We start from the raw sequence: 7462 nt of genomic DNA on the forward strand, positions 1-7462 counted from the left end.
GCCGATCAATAATGCCTGATTGTTCCAACATACCTTCCACTGGAAGCGATACTTTTGGTAACTGAGAAACTTAATAGGAGTGTTTCGAAGATTCCATTCTGTGCTATTTCCAGACACGATGATAGTATTTAGTTTGAAAAATCTTAGCTCACAAACATTATTTTCCCGATGGTTTGGTATTCCCATTCAATGAAAATTGTTAGCGCCCTCATAAATTTTATTAACTTCACACTATTGCGTTTTTATGAAAATTTCTGATTAAAAAATGCAGGATTTTTCCGACTATTTACCCTAATCTAAAGTTTTCTCATTTAAAAAAAAAGGAAAAGAAATCCTTTACTTTGACCAAATATAAATTGATTTATAATTAAAAACTTTTTTTTTTTGACTTTTGTACTTCTCCGATTTTAGCCACACTTCTCAATAATTTTAATCAGTGCCCTGGAATTTTTTCATAAATTTAAGGATGAATATTGATATTTTCCAACTCTAAATAGTGATAACTCAATGTTATCACCGTTTCATGTTTTATCGTTTAAAGTACCTACTATCATTTCTTTTGAATATCCAGTAATAAATCGAAAAATTCGAAATCGATGCTAAACTTATTGTAAGTTCAACATAATGTTTAAATTTACCATACTGCCAATATTTTTCCTAATCATATTTGTTAACTGGGTGTCAGAATTTTTCAACTCCATTAGTCGATTAACACTCGGTTAACTTTATGGTTGCCCTAAAATTTACACTTTTCAGGGACAAAATCAAAATCGTTCAATCCACTCTTGGATAAAAACTTTTCGCTGATTTATACCTATCGCTTCGGTGTAAGCAGCAAAATCGGAAGAAATTATGAGAGATAAGCTTCCATCGAAGCGCAAAATTGGCTCCAAAATGCAACTCACGCTGTATCGAAAGTTATGACATCTCGTTCAACGTAATCCGTTTTTGTGATGCCCGATTCTCCGCATGCCCAGCCAAACGACCAAAATCCACAATATGGCTCGCGCTGTAAACATTAATTGTCCCCATAAATAAATGCTATGAATTTAAAATCAAGCGCGAGATTTACAAAAATTTATGACTGCATCCATTATCTGTGCCACCGTTGCCGATGTAACCTCGCTAAAAATTTTAGCCCGTAGGGAAGCGTCCCGATTCGATGCAAGAATTCATCCAACCATCTTGACTTTATCGCGCCGTGATAGCACATCGCTCCTGGGAAACGGGCGACGTAAAATTTCAAAGTGGCCTGGAAATGGCGAGGGTGCATAAGGTTGGGGATAAAAGCAGACGCTGAGCAACTCTGATTCTCTGACAATTTGAAGCAATTTCCTTCTCCCGATAGGGGGAAGAATCCAGGAAGGAGATCTTTTAAAACACAGAAGGACAGATTTAAATACCTTAATATGATTAGGACAATAGATAAAGTCTACGCGATTTCGTGCTCCATTTGCTCGGAGGTAGATGTGGTAGCAAGGGAAAGTACCGAAACAAACGATGGTGCGGTCGAACTGGAAACGAGTTTCGGAACAGAATTTTCGTTTGTGCAAACATGAAACCTGTACAGCTAACCCAGCAAACAGACAAAACCACTGCGAGGAAATGCAATATCCTTGGAGATTGATAATTCAAGATAGAATACATCCAATTAACATTTGTCCACTTTTATGGATTTAGTGATGGCAATAAAAGCAGAGTACGCAAGCCACTGGTGAATAATTCTGCTCTCTTCCGTTGTCGATGCAAAGGTTGGATCGACCACTTGTGACCGCAACGGTATCCTTATGGAGGAGTGGAGCTGAAGCAAGGAGTGTATGAAAGTAACGCATTAGCCCAATGCTAGAGCATTAGCACTTTCTAGTTTATTTGCCCTTAAATCCGGTTTACTTACACAAATGGTTGTGTTAACATACAGATTCTTTCCAGATTAACAGTATTCGTCGAAATGAAATGATGCCCGAACGAATATTTTCTGGTTGACCATCATAATTAATCGAATAAAAAATATATCTGAATTGAGCATTTCCATCAACGTCGAGAACGTCACTAAATTTTTCAACATCGTGCCCGGGGCGTGAGTGGGCAATAAAATCAAAACAAAATTTAGCCTTGTCGGTGTTCGTTTATTTATGCTTTCAGCATTTATTAGGGGCAACAGTTCTGCTATCGAGTAATCCTTTCGGATTTGTCTCGTTCTAGCGTGAAGCACAGCTACGAGTGTCAGACATAAAGCAGACATGATGGCGAGCGGGCTTACCGAGCCATACGGGTGGGCATCGAATAACTGTGTGTGCTGTGCACTACAGATTGAACCAATGTCGAACCATTTCCGATACACCTCGTGATAAGAGGATGCTGCTTCCCGTTTCTGCTGCCATTCGTTCCGCATGGGAGAACTGAGGCTTGGTACAGCTGAAATGGCGATTCAAGCGAAATCTTGCTGGATCCTGTAAGTAAACACAGAGAAAAAAGAGAAGAAAAAACAAAGATCACATTAAAACATTTCTGCCGTTTAAGTTTGTCGCTAAGGTTTACCGCAGGACATGGAGGACCAGGGTCGAAAGGAAGCTATGAGGACTGAGACAGTTCCTGGCAGGAAACAGTTTTGAGTGTGTTGGAAAAGCAGATAACAGGTCAAGAGTCACTCTGTGAATCACACTGAAAAGCGATAGTGTTTTACGTCACATCCGCAGACAGAAAAAGTATTGCGGTGGAAACAAAGGGATTAGTTTGGATTCGGATTGTCATGTGCACAGAAAGGAAATTGAACATAGGTTCCGAGGGTGTTGTAATCATACACATCCCTGGGCTTGTCACCGTCGGTTGACTGTCACATAGGTATTTTATTAAGGAACCCCCGTAGCTCCAATATAACGGTAAAAACGATTTTTGTGGCGGAATGAAAAAACAAAAAAGTAGAATGCCGACCGTGACAGGACTCGAACCTGCAATCTTCGGATTCGAAGTCCGACGCCTTCTCCATTAGGCCACACGGCCACCGATGGAGGTTACTGTAATAAAGTTCGATATGTTACGTTCAATTCACCGTGAGTCTGTAGAAGTTAGTATGTTCTCAATGTTGGCTAGTTGCCATGCTAGGACCGTTGCTTGCCCGTCTGTTCTGCAGATATACGGCATATAGATAAATAATTATCTGGGAAGAGTTGGTGCAATACTGGACCACGTCGAGTGACTTTTGACGGTGAAATTAGAATTGGTGAGGATTTGAATAATTGCGTTGTACGTATTTATAATTATCTTCACGCTCTTGCAGTGTTTTTCAGATCTTGTTTTTCAATCCCGGTTATCGTTTTTTATTTTCCTTCAGTATTTTTCTAGATTTTGAATCCCCCTTTACTTTCTGTCTATTTGTCGTCTGGCCGCTTGGTTAATTTGCCTTGTGACGTATTCATCCTTTTGCCATTTGACTTGTTTTTGCTATTCTGATTTTTTATCTTTTCTTCTTGACTTTCTTCCCATTTACCTAATTGTCATTTTGCCTTCTTAAATGTTTTGATTTTTTACTTTATTGCCCTCTTACCTCTTTGCTCACTTGTCTTTTTTTTGCCTTTTTGATTTCTTTTCTTTTTTTTCTTCTTTACCAGAAAAGTAATAAGGTATAAACTTTTCTACCGTTTTTCATCTCCTCAGCTTTAACCTTTCTTAACTTTTCACTATTTTACCTTTGAACCTTTTTCCTTTATACCTTTTAGCTTTTTACCTTTTAATCGTTGGCGTCATCCATAAATTACGTACCCCTTTCGACCTTTTTATTTTATTACCTTTTTACCTTTTCACCTTTTAAACTTTTTATCTTTTTACCGTCTACCGTCTACCTTTTATCTTTTTCCTGTTTTGGCTTTTTGCCAAGATGGCTCTGTTGGCTCTAATTATTACTTGTTTGGCCATTTACCTTTTTACCTTTTCACTTTTTTACCTTTTTCACTTTTAACCTTTTTACCTCTTAACTTATTTATCCTTTTACCTCTTTACTTTTTTTACCTTTTAACCTTTTTATCTTATTACCTTCTTACCTTTCCATCTCTTAACCTTTTTACCTATTCCTTTTTACCTTTTAACTTTTTTAACTTTTTTAACTTTTCACTTTTTTACCTATTTACCTTTTTACCTTTTTACCTTTTGACCTTTTTACCTTTTTACCTTTTTACCTTTTTACCTTTTTACCTTTTTACCTTTTTACCTTTTTACCTTTTTACCTTTTTACCTCTTTACCTTTTTACCTTTTACCTTTTTACCTTTTTACCTTTTTACCTTTTTACCTTTTTACCTTTTTACCTTTTTACCTTTTTACCTTTTTACCTTTTTACCTTTTTACCTTTTTACCTTTTTACCTTTTTACCTTTTTACCTTTTTACCTTTTTACCTTTTTACCTTTTTACCTTTTTACATTTTTACCTTTTTACCTTTTTACCTTTTTACCTTTTTACCTTTTTACCTTTTTACCTTTTTACTTTTTTACCTTTTTACCTTTTTACCTTTTTACCTTTTTACCTTTTTACCTTTTTACCTTTTTACCTTTTTACCTTTTTACCTTTTTACCTTTTTACCTTTTTACCTTTTTACCTTTTTACCTTTTTACCTTTTTACCTTTTTACCTTTTTACCTTTTTACCTTTTTACCTTTTTACCTTTTTACCTTTTTACCTTTTTACCTTTTTACCTTTTTACCTTTTTACCTTTTTACCTTTTTACCTTTTTACCTTTTTACCTTTTTACCTTTTTACCTTTTTACCATTTTACCTTTTTACCTTTTTACCTTTTTACCTTTTTACCTTTTTACCTTTTTACCTTTTTACCTTTTTACCTTTTTACCTTTTTACCTTTTTACCTTTTTACCTTTTTACCTTTTTACCTTTTTACCTTTTTACCTTTTTACCTTTTTACCTTTTTACCTTTTTACCTTTTTACCTTTTTACCTTTTTACCTTTTTACCTTTTTACCTTTTTACCTTTTTACCTTTTTACCTGTTTACCTTTTTACCTTTTTACCTTTTTACCTTTTTACCTTTTTACCTTTTTACCTTTTTACCTTTTTACCTTTTTACCTTTTTACCTTTTTACCTTTTTACCTTTTTACCTTTTTACCTTTTTACCTTTTTACCTTTTTACCTTTTTACCTTTTTACCTTTTTACCTCTTTACCTTTTTACCTTTTTACCTTTTTACCTTTTTACCTTTTTACCTTTTTACCTTTTTACCTTTTTACCTTTTTACCTTTTTACCTTTTAACCTTTTTCCATTTTTACCTTTTTACCTTTATACCTTTTTACCATTTACCCTTTTTGCCCATTTACCTTTTTTACCTATCAAGTCTTTACACTTCACTTCACTTTCTTCACTTTTTCCTTTATACCTTTCATCTTTTTACCGTTTCACTTTTTTCATTTTTCACCTATTTACTTTTTTTACTCTTTTACCTCTACCCCATTTTACTGTCATTTTAGATGTACCATATCTCCGTATCTTGATTTACAATCTCCGTTTTAATCTTTTTATTTTCCATTGAGTGTTTTACTATTTTATATACCTCGTTGAAGTTTTGCAATTGAATTTTTTTATTTTTTCTTCTTTTTGCTTTTTTGTTATTTTACCTTACCTTGCTGGTCTCAGTTTTCTGTTTTTTTATTGAATTCATATTTTTTCCATGCCATTTTCTTGTCTTTTTGCCTCTTTCACCATTTCACCTTTCATTATCTTTTTACCTCTTTTCTTATTTGTCTTCTTTATTTTGCCTTTTTATCTCTGCCGTTTTGCATATTCAAATGTTTATTTTTTTTTACTATTTTTACCGTTTAGTGTTTACTTTTTACCTTTCACTTTTTTAACCCTTTTTACTTATTTACCTTCTTACTGTTTAAATTTACGTTTTCTTCATTTCACCTTTTTACCCTCCTACCCTATAACTTTTTACTGTTCAATTTGTCCTATTTTTGCTTTCAATTTTTCAATTTTTTATCATTCTACCTGTTTACCTCTTTATCCTTTTACCTTACAACTGTTTATTTAAACCCCTTTTACCTTTCACCATTTTACCTCTTTGCTTTTTCTACCATTTTACCAGGTTACCTTTTTACCGTTTCCTTCTTTGAAGGTTTTTAACGTTTTCCCTTCTTCCTATAAATTTTTGCAAATTTTTACTTTTACCTTTTTATCCCTTTTCTGTTTTCTAGTCTTCACCATGGGACCTCTTTACCTTGTTACTCTTCACCTTGTTACTGTTCACATTGTTACTCTTCACATTTTTACTTATTCAAAACTTTTCCAGACTTTTTACCTTTAATCTCTTTTAACCCTTTTTTACTTGTTTGCTTTAACTTATAAGTACAAAATTTAATTTCAACAAACTTTAACTTTATTACCTTTATACCTATTTATTACCTCATGACTTATTTTCCTCTTAACTGTTTCCTTTTTCACCTATCAACCGTTAAAATTTATTTGCCTCTTCGCTATTTTATTATTTTACCTTTTGAACTCGTCATCTCTTTACCAATTTACATTATTTCGCTTTAGTTTTTTACCATTTTAATTTTTTTCGAACACATCTCTGTCTTATAGTCTCCTTATCTTTACAATTTTTTTCAGTATTTTTGAATTTTTAAGTCTTTTACCTTTACCATTCCAACGGTTTTTACCTTTCGTTTGTTTTTCATTTTTAGCTTGTAAGTTTCTACTTACCTCGCTGCTCTTTTACGTTTCTGGCAGTTTTACCTTTAGATTTTTTTACCCTTACCCTTTCTGCTTATGTAACATCTTTTAACCTGTAATGTTCCTATTTTTTACCTAATGAGCAGTTCACCTATTTAAATTTTCACCTTTTAAATTTTCACCGTTTATCTCTTTTTTCGCTTACTTTCTCACCTTTTTATTTTTTTCTCTTATTCACTTTTTCATCTCTTACCTCTTTACTTTTTACTTTTACTTTTTATCGTTTTACTTTTTCGTTTTCCCTTTACCGTGACTTCTGGTTCTTAATTTTTACAATCTCCGTTATCCTTTTTCATTTTAAATTAACTATTTTGCTAGTTTTTATGCCTGTCTGCTTTCTGTTTATTTGGTAGTTTTGCTTAGTTCAATTATATTTTTGTCCTTTTATCATTTGGTCTTTTCGCTGTCTTTGCTATTTAAATTTTTTTCGCTTCGTTTCTTTGCTCTTTTGTCTTTTTGCCTTTTTATCTTGTTGCTTGCAGCCTTTTGTCTTGTTTTTGTATTTGTATTTTTGAGATGTTATCTTTTTTCTTTCTGCCCCTTTGCTTTTATAAATGATCTGTTTTCTTTTTCCCTTATACCATTTTGCATACTTACCTTCTTACTTTTGCGTTTTTACCTCTGCCGTTTTGCTCTTTTGTTATTTTTTGCATTTTTATTTTTTCAACTTTTCATATTTTTACATTTTACCTGTTTTCACCGTTTAGTGTTTACTTTTTCACTTTTTACTTTT

General features: G+C 33.2%; 1 non-coding gene across 1 annotated transcript; it reads right to left on the reverse strand.

The window, feature by feature from the left end:
- Positions 1 to 2927: 2927 nt before the first annotated feature.
- Positions 2928 to 3000, reverse strand: Trnar-ucg (transfer RNA arginine (anticodon UCG)). The gene has a single exon. It is a non-coding gene; the product is annotated as a tRNA-Arg (tRNA).
- Positions 3001 to 7462: the final 4462 nt, after the last annotated feature.

Source organism: Wyeomyia smithii, chromosome 3 (genome assembly GCF_029784165.1).
Source record: "Wyeomyia smithii strain HCP4-BCI-WySm-NY-G18 chromosome 3, ASM2978416v1, whole genome shotgun sequence".
NCBI classification, from domain to species: Eukaryota; Metazoa; Arthropoda; class Insecta; order Diptera; family Culicidae; genus Wyeomyia; species Wyeomyia smithii.